This window comes from Manis javanica, chromosome 16, assembly GCF_040802235.1.
Source record: "Manis javanica isolate MJ-LG chromosome 16, MJ_LKY, whole genome shotgun sequence".
NCBI lineage: Eukaryota > Metazoa > Chordata > Mammalia > Pholidota > Manidae > Manis > Manis javanica.
The window spans coordinates 47,268,495-47,286,463 of NC_133171.1; the positions used below are offsets into that span (position 1 = coordinate 47,268,495).

General features: G+C 46.8%; 1 protein-coding gene across 26 annotated transcripts in view; it reads right to left on the bottom strand.

Annotated features, from left to right (window-relative positions):
• Nucleotides 1-17,969, bottom strand: part of TRERF1 (transcriptional regulating factor 1) — a 186,536-nt gene that overhangs the window by 50,893 nt on the left and 117,674 nt on the right. For 22 of the 26 annotated variants that reach the window (XM_037005603.2, XM_073225126.1, XM_037005599.2 and 19 more), the window contains one exon: nucleotides 11,520-11,634. The gene's annotated coding sequence lies outside the window, so the exon portion shown is untranslated. Of the gene's footprint in view, nucleotides 1-4,505; nucleotides 4,769-11,519; nucleotides 11,635-14,525; nucleotides 14,820-17,969 lie in introns of those variants that run through there. The other 4 variants (XM_037005595.2, XM_073225125.1, XM_073225132.1 and 1 more) reach the window with 2 other exon arrangements.

Genomic DNA, 17,969 nt, shown 5'->3' on the forward strand with positions numbered 1-17,969 from the left:
CACCCAAGGCCCCCCAGAAGCAGTGAGTGTCTAGGGGTAACCACCCCCCTTCTTTCTGGAAAACAGCTCACAGCTCGCTGGGTAACAAACTAAGCGTCAGTGATGTTCCCATGTATGTGAGTAACTGTGAGTTAGTTTCTTGTGCTTGGGTGTCTGCTGGGCTCTCCTGACTCTCCTGCCGGCTCTCAGATGGAAGATGCTCCGGTTATGATGTCGGGGCCATACTTAGGCCACCTGTAAACTGCCGCGGCAACACAGGCCCCGTCGTGGGGCAGTGCCCTGGCCTGGCTTGTCACTTGTAAGATAAAGGGGCTTAGACGAGCAAGCCCCATGGCCCTTTCTGGCTCAGAGTTCTAAGACTTTTGGGGGAATTCTGGAAGTCAGGAAACAAGGCAGAGGGACCTCTGTGTCTGGGACCAGGGGCCATCTAACAGTTACTTCCGGACTCACTCTCTTCTCCAGGCCCCTGTGGGCTGGTTTCTGGCCCACTACTCACGCCTCCACCTTCCACTGGTGTGACCACTGCGAGAGCAGCTAGAGGCCTATCATCTCTGGGACCAGCCTGTGCCCCATGTCTGGCACTATGCCAAACAGTGGCTCAGTGCAGCCAGACACAGGGCCTCCTAGCCCACCTCAGATTTCCTGCTACCCTGGAGTCCCCGAACTGAAGTTTGACCACAGGCTTGGCAGGTGCTGAGGGGAACCAGACTTCTCAGTCAGATGAGAGGTGGTCCCCGTTCAAGGGTCCAGGAGACGCCTTGCCTCCGGAGCACTGTGAGTGGGCTCCCAGGGCTGTGGGGAACTGCTGAGGGTGGGGAAGCAGAGAGTGATCAGAGCAAGGCAGCAAACTGGGAGACAGCCTGCAAGAGGTGAGCCCCTGGGGGCTGCTGGGATCGGGTCTGTCTGCAGAGCCCTGTTTCAAACCACAGCATGCCACATGAAGAAAAGCCGTTTGCTTTAATTCACAGATGCTTCTAAGAATTCAAGTATGACAGCACAAGGTTGGAAGGGAACAATCTGGTCACCTGAGAGTCCCACTGTTAAGTTTAAGGTGTGGGTGGTGGGAAGCCCACAAAGGTTGGTTCCATCCACAGAACGGCTACTGAGAGGCCTCACGGACTCGAGAGGGGAATCATACCCTTTCTGGGTTTGCTCTCTCTTCTGGCTATACTTTCTGTCACCCTTGGGAGCCCTCAAAACTACTGGGACAGATATCCTGTTGGTCACTGGCCCCCATTACCTCATTGTCCCATTCATAGCCAGAGCACCAGACCTGCAGAGCTGCTGTTTCCAGAACGCAGGTTCCTCTGCCTGCAATCTTTTTCTCTCATGCTCCATCTTCTCAGTCTACAAGTTCCTGTTCAAACGTAGTATCTTTTATGGAGCCTCCCCTGATTCTTAGCCGTTCACTGTAACAAAATGTTTAGTGAGTGCTTACCATGTACCAGGCACAGTGCACATGATGGGGGTGGGTACCTGACATGTGGGGCTTGCAGTGTGTGAGGGGGAGCATCAGACACCGACAAATGTAATTCTAGGACTGTGATGAGGAGCTATAATAAAGGGCAGGGACCTTAGCAGAAAGGTCAGGGAAGGATCCTCCGAGGAAGTCATGGTGACACCATGATTTGAAGGATGAGCAGGACTTAAACAGGGAAATTTAACATGGTGTGGAAAGCTGTACTCCAGACAGAGTCAAAGCAGCATTAAAGAGTTTTGAGCAGTGTGTGTGTGTATCTGTGCAAGTATGTGAGACTGATCAATCAGCTTCTACTTTGACAAGGTCACAGTGTAGAACAGAGGTCATCAAACCTTTTCTGTAAAAGGCTGGGTAGTACACATTCTAGGTTTTGCAGCCAGGTGGCAAAATTGAATCTATGATGTAGACACTTAATAAAGTAAGAGAAAAAACAAATTTTTATGAATTATTTGAGGAAACTCAAAATGTAATAATAATTGAGTATAGTTTTTTGTAATACAGCTCTGCTAATGAGAAGAATGGAAATCTTTTAGAGGGATAACATTATGCTTAATTAGAGTTCAAAGTCCATGTTCTTATTTCATCAAATGTTCATAGGTAGAAACCATTTTTAACTCACAGGCCATACAAAATCAGGCAGTGGCTAGATTTGGCCCACAGATCATAGTCTGTGGACTCCTGGTGCAGAACAGGGGCTGGAGGAAGGTGAGTGGGGATATGGTGGGGTCTTGGCTTTGCTATGGGCCATGCCAGGCACTTGGATGTGCGTGGTGACTGAGGAGCATTCAGAGTGACCCTGACAGGAGGGAGGATCATCAAGATGACACTTCTATGTCAGGCACGCACCCCTGTGGAGACAGGGAGCACTGTCCAAGTTCAGTTTCACCTGGAGACCTACAACAGGAGCCGTCACTGAGGCAGCTGGACCCCGGGCTCTGAGGTTCAGAGAGGTCTGTGAATTCCCTGACAATGGGTGGTGAGCTAGGCAGGGCTACCAGGAAGGACACCTGGAGAGTAAGCAGGGAAGGGTCCAGGACTCTGTGTGTGATTATGATACCACTTGGTGCATCGCTTCCAACTGTGCTATCTGCTTCTGTCATCAGACTGGGACCTCTTCTAAGGGCCGCCTCATCAACTCTGTGCTTGGAAGTCAGTGTGATACATGACACCCACTGGGCACTAAGGACATGAGAGAGGGAAGGAGGGAGGAAGGAGAGAACTTTTGCTTCCACAGGACACCACGGAGAAGATCCCCTCAATTCACGATGGAAGGTGACTTCTGCTCCCCCTCCGAAGGGCCAGCACGTCCTTTGGCCAGCCTTCCACAGGAGCTGCTTTTGAAGGGGTCACTGGAGCCTCCCCAGTCACTTCGAGCTGTCCAGCGGTATGCACGACACACACTCACATGCAAATCTCCCCACCAACCCTGGGAATGTGATTTGTGGGGATGGTGTATTACTAACACACCCATCACCTGTCAGTTCAACATGTCTAAATACTATGTTCTAACACCGAGAACACCATTTTTTTAATTAAAAAAAAAAAAAAAAGCAAAGTGGCAATTCCACTCACAGTATGGAAGGGAGAAAGGGAAAAAGCCACAGGTTAAAGAAAATCAGTTTTTCTCTTTGTCCCCTTTCTTTTTCCTTTCTCTTTCCCTTTTTGAACAGAGGAGTATGAAGCTCAAGGCTCTGTCTCTTTAATAGGCCTGGGACGAGAAGGTCGGTGCCAATGTAGAGTGCCCTGCCCTGGGGACCACGGGGTACGCTTACCTGACATTCATGGAGCTCAGAACATGGCAGGCAGCCCTGAGCCACAGCTACAAACCCTCTGACCCAGGGTGGGCTCCCCAATACGGACCTGAAGGCATTCATGGGGGGGCGTACACATCCTCATGGCCAACAGTATCAATCTGGAAAGTGCCTTACAAAGCACAGACACACTATTTCATTCTGTTCCCACAACAAACCTGTGAGGTCAGAACTGTCTTATTTAAAAGGTGAGGAAATTAATATGCAGGAAATGATCTGCCCAAGGCCACACAATTGGTGACAAAGGGCCAGGCCTCCAGACGTCTGATGCCAACAGATGCGCCTTCCCCTGATATCTGGCAGTGTCTCTTGTATCCCGTCACACATCTGACCAGCAGGAAGCTAATTCCCCCAGTTGGATCCTTCCAACTTTCTCCTGGAGTTCTGGAGAGTTGAACAGAACTAGTTTACACATAGTGTAGACAAGCCCTGGGAATCTGGCCATCAGCTCCTAGCAACCTTCAACCTTCTAGCATAAAGCCATGAACTTGGAAATATGAAAAAGAAGCTGATGCACTTTATACGAAAACAAAAACAAAAACCTTTCTATTTCTAGGCTTAAAGGCTGAGCTCCAGCTACCTGGTAAGTTTTTTTTTACCCATCAGGGACTTCTCACTGGAGCGAAACACATGAGTTGTTATATGGCAGCATTTCCCCCACAGGAACACCAAGAGTGCTGGTTCTGGAGTCAGAAGACAAGAGTTCAAATCTTAACCTTCTACTGGCCAGTGAGAGCCCAGCAGGCCGAGCTCATCTTTTTATTTTCGAGCCTCAGTTTTGACATCTGTAAAGGAGGAATAACATTACTTATTGTTCCAGGTTTTTTGTGAAGATTAAACAAGAGAACGTACGGGACATATGTGGCCCCCAGTGAAGACTCAGAGTCTCAGCACTCAGGGTGAGGTTTCTGCTGTTTTGTTTGGACTTGGGTACTGTTTAGATCAGCTCGGTGACTCAGTCTTGATTGAATCAGTTTGGTTATTTGTTCCTGGTCAACCTTCACCCTCCCTTTGTTTCAGTTACCACAATGGGGCTCAGGGGAGTGGAAGTAGACATGGTCAGGAAGAGAGAAAACCATCCACAAGGAAGCCTCAACAGTCCGGGCCCTTTGGTGAGGGGACCACCCGCCTTACCACTCCGACACCCTGAAGGCACCCTTCATCCAGTGCGTGCACTGTGATCCATGACGCAGATCCACACGTGGAAGACGTACCCTGGAAAGGCCAAGTGCATCTGGTATGTTGCTCACTGGGCAGCGAGAGAAACAGGAGACTGTTGGTGCTCATGTGACTTCATCACTGGAGGAGGCTCTCTGGGGCGGCAGCCCCTGCAGCAGAGGCCTCCAGTTCTCCGTGGGTCCATGCAGCTCAGCGGGTGTCTGAGAGGGACTCTGAGTGTGGCCACAGGTCAGACCATGCTCTCCAGCGTGGTTACTGGGAAAGAAGGAGGTGTCTGCCCTCGGGTTGGGCTCTCAAGCTGTCCAAGACCCCAGGAGAGGAGAGATGCTATTATTCAGGGGCTGTCTAAGCTGAACAATATCTGTAGTTATCATTTAAGAAGAAAGCTTAAAGGGGCGTGTCCCAGTTACCCGGAAAGAGTCATTTCATTTCCTCCATGACACCAGATAAGGAGAGAGTCTACTTCTTTCCTGTTTCACGAGGGCCCCCAGCTCTCAGAGTGCAGGAAGTGGGCAGTAACTCTGTCCATCTCTGCAGCTGCCTTACATACAGATACAGCCTCTTGGCCTGCTTTAACACCAGCCATCCTGAGGAAGTTGGGACACCCTCTCTGGTGGGGCTGTCCCAGGGAGGCAGCCTGGAAGGCTTTGGTGGCCCATATCTGCCACCTGATTTGAAGGGCAAACTTGACCTTCCCCGGCGGAAGTTCCTAACTCCCTCAGAGCTCATGCCAGGCAGGTGTTAGAGAAGGAAAAACAAGACTAACCTCACCATTAACATTTTGAGGACACTCTCACACCCATTATTTTCCTGTGAGGTGAGCCCTGCAGGAAGCTGCATTTCCATCATGAGCTAAGCTCTGGAACCTCCTAGGGAGGAAGAGATTTCCAAAGGCTCGCACTGGCCAGTAGGAGCAAACCTGGGGGAGACAAGAGCCAAAGACTCTGGGGTGAGGCCGAAGAACACCCAAGAGACGCAGGACCACTGCCACACAAACGACAACAGCCTCCACGTGACGTGGGAGTTCTCCAAAAATACAAACAAGATGGCATCATGGAAGGGCGAAGAGACAAACTCCATATTTATTTCTGGTACACTGGGGAAAATGTCACAGCCGTCTCTGAATGGCTCTCATTTTATTCTTTTTCCCTCCACTCTTGCTCATCTGGACCAAGACCAAGTCTCTCCCTCTCCTCTTGATTATGTGCCACACAGATCATCTCCCTCTTCATGGGACACTCACAAGAAATTTAAACATTCTCAGACGGGCTTCTTTTAAGCCCACTTCCCCTGCCCTCCACCCCCACCCCCACCCAGCTGCTGTGTATTCAGGAAATGCAAACCCAGTATAAAGATAACCAGGACCAAACAGAAAAGGAGACTGGTCCTGTGACCTTGTTGGGCAAATGACTTCCCCTCCCTGCACCTCAGACTCAGCTGCCACAGGATGAGGAGGTTGGACCTGACCGGTTGCAAGGAGGTCCCACTGGCTCTGACTTGCAAAGGCTCAGCTGGACAAGCCTCCCCTGATCCTGTGTCTTCCCATGTGCACCTAAGGCAGCTCCTTGTGCCACTGGGCTGGGCCAAGAAGGAGACCTCAGCCTGGGGTGACACCCATTGAAGAGTATTTAATCTACCAGTTGACCTCCCTTGGGCAAAGCCAGTTGGATGGTATAAGTAATCAATCTTGGTTCAGCTCTGAGTAACTAGGATGGAGGAGGGACAGGAAACATGAATCATCATCAGGAGGGAGGCTCTTAATAGACTCTGAGGTTTGCAGGCGGAGGTGGGGCTGGGCCTGGCCCCTTGGCTGGGTAGAGACTATCCAACACATCATCTTGGGAATTGCAGAGGACAAGGAAGCCCTTCCCTAACTCCTCCAACGTGGCTGCTCAGGCTCCTAGAAACCCTTATCCTTACAGATTATTTGAGCAACACTTGGAAAAAGAAGACAAGCAGTTGACTCCAAATAATTTTTTGGTACTCACATACTGAGTGTTTAAAGAAAATTGCCAATCACTGTTTTATGAAAGTGAATTGTTGGCCCAGAGTGAACGGAAGCATTTGTTAGAGACAGAAGACAAGTGCAAATCCACTCAAGGCCGCTACGCTCATCAGCCATGAGGGGTCAGACACACTTGAGAAACCTGGTGAAACACAGTTCAAACATTAACTGCAGGACTTCTCAGGGCTTTTGATATGCAAATGGAATAGCTCTCCAAGAAGCTGCTGTCCCACTGGCTCATGAGAACACTCATCTCTACACCACAGCTCATACTTCCAGCCAGAATGTACAAGGCTCCTGCCTACTCACCCCTAGGCTCAGTTCCATCTGCCTCCTCCAGCCTTCCCCGACCGTTGGAAGGCACAGTGCTGGCCCCTGGGGAAACCCACTCTGAGTACCTGACAATCTTATGAAGACAGTTTATCTTTTATGCATTTTTTTTTGGTCATAAAGTCCTTTACAATGAATAGTGTTCTTTTTTTAGAGCAGTTTTAGGGTCAAAGCAACTGTATACATTTTTTTCTACCACTGGACACAAAGCTGTCACTACAAATAGCAGGTGTTGAGAAAAGTTGTTGCCTGATAGACATCAGAGCAGGAAGTGATACAAATCTCAGAGTGATATAAAGCCACTACTAGAAGGGAGTGTATGAAATAAAAAGCACCATGTCAGCTCTAAGAATGGAAGTAACATGGACAGTGAAGACCACCACTCCCGCCCCTGCTGGCCATGAGTCCAGAAGAGAGGTTGTATCATCCCTTGATCTCAAGGCTCCACAAGGGAAAATTATTCTCCAGTTACTGATATCATGAGGCTCCAGCCCCCTCATGGCTCTGAAACAAAGGGCACAACCTGGAGGGGAGGCTGAGATGCTGGGGGGCACCATTCCCAGAACCCATGGTTTACATCCTTTGCAAACATCGGTCAGACCAGTGTATTCTGTTTACTCTCAGATTATTTTTAAAATCATCCCAGTTTGAAGAACATAATAGTAAGATGGAGAGTCCCACACTGCCCCTCAATTTCTGCCTCCACTTTCACACATTTCGTAAACTGCCTGTCAGCCTAAAAGCATCAGTGAACAAGAGCATAGGCCTTCAAGGGGTCTGTTCTTAGTCATAATAATATCGACTACCACGGACTGAGTACTGAGATGCTACAAGCTTTTCTCATGAGCTCTGCACACACTGTCTCATTTAGTCCTTGAACAGCTCTGTCCACTGCCCCCATGTTACAGATGAAGAAACTGAAGCTTGGAGAGACTAAGCTGGTCAGGTGCACACTCAGTTTGTTCCCTCTTTCCTCAAAGCCCCAAAAACCTAACCATGGTGCTCTGCGGCCTCCCCTCCACTGAAAAGGGCACGTTCAGGAGACAAAGTCCAAGAGCAGGAGGGATGGGAATTAAGTAAGAAGGAGGAGAGAACAGCCTAGGTGGAGGGTGTGGCGCTGGGGTCTGGACAAGGTGCACATGGTCTGGCTTTGGGTCCGGGAGGGCTGTGTGAAGTGGGAATGAAGGAGCGAAACTGCTGGTAACCAATGGAGAAATAAGCCACAAAATATGCAGAAGCCATTTCCTCTCTTAAGGAAGATAAACAATAGATTGATAAACACATTTTACAAAGCTGCCCAGCTATTTAAAGCATTTTGGTAGAAACTCATATCCTTTGTGAGCATAAAGCTAATCCCCCCAAATGGTCAACAGTCATCCTGGGGAGGAGAAAAAGGGCACAAGAGGGACATACTCCCTCCCAGTCCGTCATCTGCCGGCCCTCTGACCACAGTCCACTCCCCTGCCTCCCTGGGCCTTGGTTTGCTCTTCTGTGAACAAGGAATAGGAATTCCTGCCCCACAGGGCTATGGTGGGGATGAAAGGGGACATACTTTGTGTCAATACGACAGACCAGACACCCCACTTGACCATCCTAATGGAAACAATGAACACACTGGGTAATATTTTAAATATAAAAATTGTATACACATTGCTGAGCTGGTACAAATGGAAGGATTCCTCAAAGACCAAAAACAGACCAAAAGCAGGGACTAGAGGAGGTGAGCCACCAGCAAAGCTGACTTGACCTAAGGGTTCCTGTTGAACCCTAGAGATTCTCAGTTTCCCATGAGAGCTGCAAAGTGTTCAGGAAACAGGAAAAGCCTAGGTCCTCCATATAGTTGTGACCCTAAAAGGCTCTACTGAATGGGAAATAAATGTACAAACAACACTGATGGGGACTGCAAGGAAATCTGACCTTGGGCTGGGGAGAAAGTGGGAAAGTCATTTCTGAAAATTTGTAACTACAGCTGGACTTCACAAAGGTGTATAGCTTGAATTCATACTGCTTACATGGCTAGGAAAGAGGCAGCTAGAAAATTAATTTAAAGTGATTTTTGGTTGCTAATGCCCCAAGACAATCAGCAGAAGTTAATGCAAATCCTTTCTAGGATGAAAATAAAAATTAATATAACCCATTTCTCAAATAATTTTCGAAGATAAAGTTGCAAGGAAAATGAATAGCTCACAGGGAACAAGGCACCGAGGACTAACCAGCAGAAACAACAGACGACAGAATCAGACCTGCAAAGATTTCAGATACTGGGATTACCAGACATGAATTCTATAATTTTTAAATAGCTTCTTCAGTATATTAAAGAAATAAAAAGAAGTTTGCAAATATGAGCAAGAAATAAGAGACCAGAAAAATCACCAAGGAGATTTGACAAATAACAGACCAGAACTTCTAGAAATGATAAATAAAAGAACTAAAGGAATATGAATAAACAGTATCTGAGACACAGAATAAATTAAATGGAAGACAGATTTGAAGAAATTATTCAAAGCTTAGTAGAGAGACAAAGAGATGAAAATATGAAACAGAGTTAAAAAAGATACAAAGAAAAGAATGAGAAGGCCTAATATAAATCTAACTGGAGTTCCAGAAGGTGATATTAGAGAGAATGGGCAAGAGGAAGATTCAAAGAAATGAAGGGTGAGAATTTTCCAGAACTGTTGAAAGACACCCATTTTTAGCTCTAGAAATTCCATCAAAAATCCAAGTAGAATAAAGACAGAGAAACTTACACCTAGTTACGTGATAATGAAGCTGCCGAATAACAAAGAAAACAACTTCTTTAACATCGCCAGAGAGAAATGCCAGAGAAATGCTGCTTATAAAGGAACAGCAGTTAAACTGACAGCCAACTTCTCAATAGCAACATTCAAAGCCAGCGGCAGTGAAGGAGCGGCTTCAATGAGAATACATCCAGTAAAACTACCTTTAAAACTGAAAACAAAATAATGATATTTTCAAGCAAACCAAAAACCAAAAACCAAGCCAAACCAAAGCAGAAAAAAAATTACTGCCAACAGGCTCCCACTAAAGGATAATGCTCAGGTTTTATTTCAAGCAGAAGGAAAATGATCTCAGATTCATGGAAAGCATGGTAAGAAAAGATATTGGTAAGTATGTGGGTAAATCTATACAAACTCTATAAAATGATGTCTAATTTGTAGGGAAAAAAACAAGAGAAAATGAAAATACAGGATAATAATGACATGTAACTGGGAGAAGCAGTGACTAGAATTAATCCAGCCTATGGTTCTTGTATTGCTTGGGAACAAGGTAAAGACACTGATGAATTTTAAACTATGTTAAGTAAGCCTGTTGAAATAGCTGGGGTAGCCACTGAAAGAGCAGATATGGAGCATACACCTTCCAAATAAGAAAATGGAAAATGAAACGAGGGGGAAAAAATACACCTCAACCAAAAAGGAAGTGCAGAAGAAAATTGAGAGTATGTAAAGATGGTAGAAATGAATCAATAAAATATGTCAATTCTGAACATCCATGCCCAAAATATATAAAGCAAAAATTTCAGCACTACAAGGAGAAATTGACAAATCCAGTGGGAGATTTTTAAACACATTTCTCTCTCAATAACTAATTGATCAATCAGACAAAAACACAAAAGGATATATTACAGATGATTGCACAATGAGTAACTTATTTTGCTGATCACATAGAGAGAACTATCCCATAATTAGAGAATGTACATTTTTTACAAGTACTTGTGCAACATTTCAGAAAAAAGTTGAAAAGGGATAAAATAATGAAAAGGAGCACACAGAAGCAGTTCAATGCTTATTTCAAACTCCTCTGAGGATCCAAACCTTTTTTGTCTTAAAAAACACAAAGACGCTATCTTGTTCATTGATTATCTCCAGAATCCAGCACAGAGACTGTCACAAAAAAGGCTCTTAATATGTACTGAAGCAGGAATGGTGAATGAAGGTTTCTTGGCTGAGGGGGGCACAGCCTGAGTGAGTGACCGAAAGGGCTGACGCTGGAGGTACTGAAGGACAAGGTGAGGCACCAGTCTCTAGGGAGAATTTATACAAAAAAGCAAAACAGTAATGACAGCCATCTCCAAATCCAAAGACAGAGTCACATGGAGGAAGTCTTTGAAAGCCTAGTCTTTGTGGTTCCAAATGGCACAGCAGAGAGCAGACAGAAATTACAGAGAGGAAGCGTTTGTCCCTAAATTAGGAAGAATTTTCCCTGTTCAATATGGGTTGGGAATTGGCCAAGGTGATCCTCTAAGGCTCCTTATGACCCTGCATGGGACAGGAGTCTCTGTCCAGGATGGCTGGGACTCCCAGACTATGGGACTGACCTTCCTTCTAATTCCAACTTATTCCAGAGATTCTTTCATCCCAAATTCCCTGGATAGCCAACCCCTAAAAGATCTGCCCAATGTCCCAGATTCAGGAGGTGGTAGAGGACTCATAGGAGCTTAGGCCTTGAAGGCTCAGTTCTGTGTCCTCTCTGCTCCGCCACTGGCCTCCCATTAACCACAGTGAGCACGCTTTGCCCAGCCAGGCTGCTGTGCACTTTCTTCATCTACCCATGTGCCAATAAATCCCATTCTTCCAGCACATGGTGAGGGATGACAAAAGCATGTACAATTAGTTAATTCTAATATATTTCAATTAAAAAAATCAGTTAACGAAAATTCCTAAATCTTCCAGGGGAATGGAAGCAAGCTCACCTTGACCTCTGCCACAGATGGTTGAGTTGGGGGCCTGGCTCTGGGGGCTTCTCCTGCGGCTGGCCAGTCATGCTGCTCTCATGCTGCTGGGCAGGTGGGAAGAGGAGACCCGGTTCTGTGAGGAAAAGAGAAGGAATGATCACTCTTAATCGCTTGCTCTTAGCTCTCCATCGCCAGCCTGCAGAGGACACTATCTAAAAGGCCAGGGAGTTCCCGAGGCTGGCCTCACGCACCCCTCTCACCGGGGAGCAGGCAGGCCTCTAAAGAATGGGGCTAACGAAGATGAATTAGATGCACCCCCTCCTCTCAAGAAATGGTCTAGCGAGAGAGAAAGAGGGAAAGAGAGAGAGAGGTACCCGTGTTCCATTACAATATAATTTGGTAAGTGCCGTGATTTCCCCAAATTCATTCAACAGCCTGCCTGTCCCACAGGGGAGCAGAGGCAGCTCACAAGCGCCACCACACACGGCTTCTCAAACTACTTGTGATAAAGGACGAGGTGTCTTTGTTTTTGTTTTGTTTTCCAATCGTCACAGATGAATACTTTCATAACATCATAAAACTAAACTGCTAGAAAAATGAAATGAAAAAATATTCATGCAAGATGCAAGCCCACTTTTTAATCACTCGACTCAACAGATTACTCTGTCAAATCGGGATGAAAGTCTCGAAGTGCTCACTCTTAGTGTCTGTACTTTGCTTTCTGAATGGCGTGCAGGCCAGCACCATTCCACGAACCACAGCTGGGCAGCATCACTGGAGTAAAAGTGTATACAGAGTCCAACTGCCCTAAGATGTCTGGCTGATGTCTTGGTTCAGAGAGTCTCTCCCCAGGGAGGAAGGCCACAGCAGGGACTTCGGGGAAAGTGGCTCACGGAGTCTTGCTGGCTCAGGTAACAGAGCATGAGGCTCACGGAACCTGGTCAAAAGCTGTGGCTGGAACCCTGAACTGCTCCCTAACCCTAACAATGGCCACCCCAGCTGCAGCTGCCATCCCAGATGGGAAGAACAAAGCGTCATCTATGAAAATGGATGAGGATGTTTCAGAAAATAAATCATTTCCAAAATGTCAAGATGGTTGCTGGTGTTCATTCCTACTACTTAATGCTATAAAAATGATATTTTCTTAAATTGAGAAATCCTTTGTCTGTGACAGCCAGCTCCAAAAAAAGCCTTTAAATGCCTGTTGCCTTAATACTTGAGGGAGAGATTACAAGTCATTTTCACCCATTTGAATGTTTAAAAGAAAGTGCTCATTCCTCTAAACTCCCAGCTTTTAAGTAGTTCTTATTTTTAAACTTTAGAAGAACATAACTCTACAGGAGAAAAACTTTCTTTTTCAAAGCCTTTTTTTTTTTTCTTAATGCAAACACTCTTACACTCTCACTCCTTGCTTCAAATGCTAAATCATCTGCAATTTGGGAGTTTGTTGCTCATGAAATTTTAGCGATAAGCACATCATAAACATTCCTATAGCAACAGAATGCTTTTGAAGTGAGGCCTGTGATGTTACAAAGATTGTATATCATTATCTCTGAATGTTGGAGAAGAGAAGGTTATGGGAATAAGTGTTTATGGACAAATAAGTCAATAGAGTAACTGGCAAACTGAATAGCAGAGCATCCTGAGAAGCTAAACCACGGCATGGATGGGAGTGAGGAATGAACTTCACTGCTTCAAAGAATACATGAACTGTCCTTGCTCACAGCAACCTTGCACACCAGCCTGTGCAAAGGTCCACAGCCAGTTGTCTCATGGGCAAGAGTTATGCTTGACAGAGGGACACAGTCAACTTTACTGGTTGTCTAACTCTATGTCAGATGCTGGGCTAGACTCTGAGGTTCTCAAGATGGGTTCCTCAGAGGCCCAAGAGAGTCATATCAGCAGGAAATTACAATTCCCCTCCCCTGCTAAGAAGAGCATATTGGCTGGAGTAAAGGGAAAGGAAATAACTAGTTCAATCCATCTCTTCACCACACATTCATCCACCCAACTCAGTATTAACCCGAGTGCCTAGTACACACCAGGCTCAAGTGCAGGGCAGCAGGCATACAACAGAAACCAGTGTGGTCCCTGCCTTCATGGAGCATACAGTCCAGTGGCGGAAACCACTGGATGTGGTTGTGATGAACAGTGTTGTCGGTGTAATGAACAGCCTGTGCAAAGGTCCTCTGATGAGAAAAGAGCATGGCCCCTTCTGGCTATGAAAGGAGGTCATTAATAAGAGTCAGATCGGGTCCTGACCCCACACCATGCGTCAATCACTACAGTACACAAGGTGAGCATTACAGAGGTGCAGGTTTCTCAAGAAGGGTTCAAGAAATCATCTACGATGAGCCAGCAATATAAAGTGCATACCAACTCAATCCTCCCTCATCCTGAGCAGCCACAAGGCATCCAATATTGGGGCCTCCTTTCTTTCCCTCCCATGTATAACAAGTTTTAGCATTTTTATGTATTTTCTCTTCAACAGTGGTAACTTAGCTAAATTTAACTTTGGCCAACGGTAAAGACCAACTGGTCAATGCTGGCATAAGACTGAAGTGAGTGTGGGTTTGAGGATGTGGATGAGCATTCTATGATTAAAATTACTGCTGGAGAAACCTCATGGTAGATGCTACCTAAAAGAAGGTCATACAGTTTTGTGCATGGAACATGAGCCCTGGGGCCAAGCAGACCAGGGTTCAAATCTGGCCCTGCTTCTCTTTGGCCATTTGGCCTTGTTCTTCTGTAAAACTGGGCTACCAAGTGTGTTCCTTGCAAGGGTCTCAGGGAGACTAACAGAACGTGGGCCCCACACTGAGCACACAGCTCCCAACAGACCTGGATAAGTGGCAGAATTACCATCAGTGCACACCAGTTAGTAGGGACAGCCATGCCTCTCCCTCAGTGCAAAACTCAACAGGAATCCACACAATGAGTGCCCAGCCAGTACTAGGGCTACAGGGCCACTCTGCAAGGGCTCAGGGGTCACCCCTCACTGACCAGGTGTCCCCGAGGACTCACCATTTCTCAGGGAGGGTCCCCAAGTGTTCCCCAGCCATCTTGCTGCAGTTGGAAGTCCCACTCTGCCCCAAGGCTGACCCTCACGGAGTCTGACCTCGTCTGTTCCAGGCTCAGCCTCCTCCTCCGGGCGAATCCAGATGCCATCCGGGAGCTCCAGCCAGGCTCTGGGCCAGCAGACAGCAGACTTGGGTTTTAGCTCTAGCTCCATCACTAATGACTGGGGATCCTACGGACTACCAGCCAAGGCCCAGATGGCAGAGGAGATGGAACAGCTACCCCACCCTGAAGGCCAAGACAAGCTGGGTAGGGAGCTGGGACTTCCCAGATGGCAATTCCAACAGCAACCACCACCCTGCACAGTCGCAGCCGGTATCATCATTTTACAGAGGAAACGGAGGTCTGCCGACTTGTCCAAGACCGCAAAACTGAGTGGTGGAGACAGGACACGGAGCCTGGAAGCCCTTCCTATTTTCTCCACCACCACACAACCCTTTGGGGACAGAAATCTGACTTATCTCTTCCCACACAACCAAGGAGGACACAGCCTTGAAAGGCAGTGTGCTTTTCCAAGGATCCACAGCCAGGAAGCCACCAGGCAAGGCCAGAATCTTCCCACTGCCCCACGCTGCTATCTAGGCCTCCGTTTTCCTTCTGCACACTTGCAGTGACAAGTGCCTCCTTATGCACTGCACTGTTGTCAGAGTTAAGGAGGGAATGAAAATTGAAAGAGTCTTGGGAAGAAAATAATTCATATACATAAATGAACACTTTAAATGGGTTTCGAGAGGCTCAAACCAAAGAGGAAGAGTTCTCTGTTGCCACAAGGCAGTTGAAATGAAAAGAACAGCTCACATCCCTCCCAGACAGAGGGTGGGATGGGGAGATCAGCCAGGGGTGTGGAGGGGACACAGAATGTACACAACGGAGCTTCTGAAATGGGAAGCAGGACGAAATGAGGTGTGAAGAATTCCCTCCATGCCACCCACAATAGATTAGAAATTGGCATAGATTTTAAAAAGAAGGAAAATACGGAGGGGGAGGAAAAGGAAAACGAGGAGGAGGAGGATTTAACTCTGTAGTTTAATCTAAGAACAACTAACAAACGGTGTGGAAAGTAATCAATGCAACGAGAAATCTTAGACTCCTGACGCTTGGGGGCCAACCATTCTGTCAGATGAGCTCTCCTATGTCGAGACTAGGTGACATGGAAGAAGATCGAATTTGCATGTGAGACCCATTCCCCTGATGGCCAGAGGCAGCCTGGAAGCTTTCCAGATGTGGAGGAAACACCCCTTTTCCCTCCAATAGTTGCCCCACTTCCACCCCCACAGAGGGTGAGAAAAGAAGTTATGCACAGGAGCAGGCAGTTCCTGCCCAGACCATTATGAGATAGAAGCCTTCACGCACCTGGTTATTCCAGACACAGAAGTCTGGCCATTCACGTCAGTATCCGAGTGGCTCCAACTCACTGTAGCCTGACAATGGATGGCAGGTTGCCATCCACTCTCTAACCTCCTCAGGTCTCCCACCCACTTGCCCACAGCTCCGACCAGGCTGTCTTTCAGGTCTTCAGCCACTCCAAGCTCTTTGCTACCCCAGGGTCTTTGCACATGCGGGTCTCCCTGACTAGAATGCTCCCCGCTCATTGATATCTAGTTAAGCTTTCAGGTTATAGCAGCAGTGAGACTTCCTTGGCCTTCCAGAAATGTAAGTGTACAGCAGCACTTACCACAGTTACAATTAATTAACTATGTGGTTAACAAGTTGGTCTCCCCAGACTGTAAGCCCTACTAGGGCATGGGCCAAGCCTGCTATTGTCACCAGTGCGTCCAATGGACAAGTACAGCAGTTCCCAATCCTGACTGCATGTAAAATCACCTGGGGAGCTTCAAAAACACACATTTGCCTAATTTCCACCACATACCTATAAAATAACAGTGTTTGAAGCTTGCCAGGGGGTTGTAATACATGACCACGGCCTAGCACTCTGACTTAAGGAGGCCATGGGTGCTGGGCTTTATCCTACAGCAATTTCCAAGTGGCCCAGGGAGTTACAGTAGGACCTTGCTCCCTTTGCTTGTGTGTACAATGTATCATTTAAACGTAATGTTTCCCACCCCAGAGATTAAATTTAAGGAAATTCCGGAAGAGGGAAACAAAATGCTCATTGTTATAGAGGAATACTATTCCTTTCATGAAGGGCTCCCCACACCGCCCCCCTCCTGGACACGCCTCTGTCCTCTTGCCCTGGGTTATACCTTTATCCTCAGAGCTGCAGGATTAACCTTATGTGTTCCTCAAATACACTTAAATATTTGGGATGAAATCTCCCCATTTTTTGTTTTTTAATTAAAACAGGTCCAGCTGCATACTATGCAATAGACTGTAAGATTTCACATTATAATTTATTAAAACAGGAGACTTCAAAGCCAGTTTGTGCTGGGACACCTTTGCTGAGTCAGATGCTGCCCTCCCCCAGATGATCTGCATGCACACTAATGTGAGGGCGGCACTGGGCTCTCTGGAGCTGTGCCGTCAAATAGAGCAGCCACCAGCCACATGTGGCTATTTAAATTACATGAATTAAATTACATGAATTAAATTAAAATGAAATGAACTTAAAAACTCAGTTCCTCAGTTGTACTAGCCACATTATAAATGCTCAACTGCCCCACGTGGCTAGTGGCAACTATACTGAACAGAGCAGGACAGACATGCCAGTGTTGCAAGGAGAGCTGTGGGACGGAGCTGTTCTGCGGCAGGGGATTGCCACCTTGGTGCTTGTGTCATTCAGGACAGCATAACTCTTTGCTGTGCAGGGCTTCCAGCATATGGATAAGCAGTAGCTCTCAACTGGGGTGCTTTTGCCCTGAGGGACATCTGGCAATGCCTGGAGACATTTTTGGGTGTCACAGCTGGGGAGTCCAATGGGCATCTAATGGGTAGAGGCCAGGGGTGCTGCTGAACATGCTACAGTGCACAGGATGGTCCCTGCGAGAAAGAGTTACATGGTCCCAAATGTCAACAGTGCCAATGTGAGAAACCCTGCGTTACAGTAATGAAGAAAATATAGTCATTTTCAGTAAAACTGGTGGCAGGAGACTCACAAGACCAAAGTGCCCCACCCCCTCCTTTGCCAAATTCAGAACCCCAAGAACTACTGTCTGAGCAAACAGGTGTCTATTTTTGCCAAGAATGCAGTGTAAGCAGTACTGGTTTCCAGAATCATCTACAAACTCATTAGTAAAATGAAGTTCTTACACTTCAAACCCCCAGGGCTGGGAGGGGTAGACATTCATTTTTGGCCTTGTTGTTTGGAATGTGAGATAAATTCCACAGGTAACCAACCACAAGCTGCCTGTCGGATAGGTGTAGATATAACATTTAATCATGCATCTATTTATGTCAAAGTATTTATTGAGTACCTACTATGTGTCAGGTACT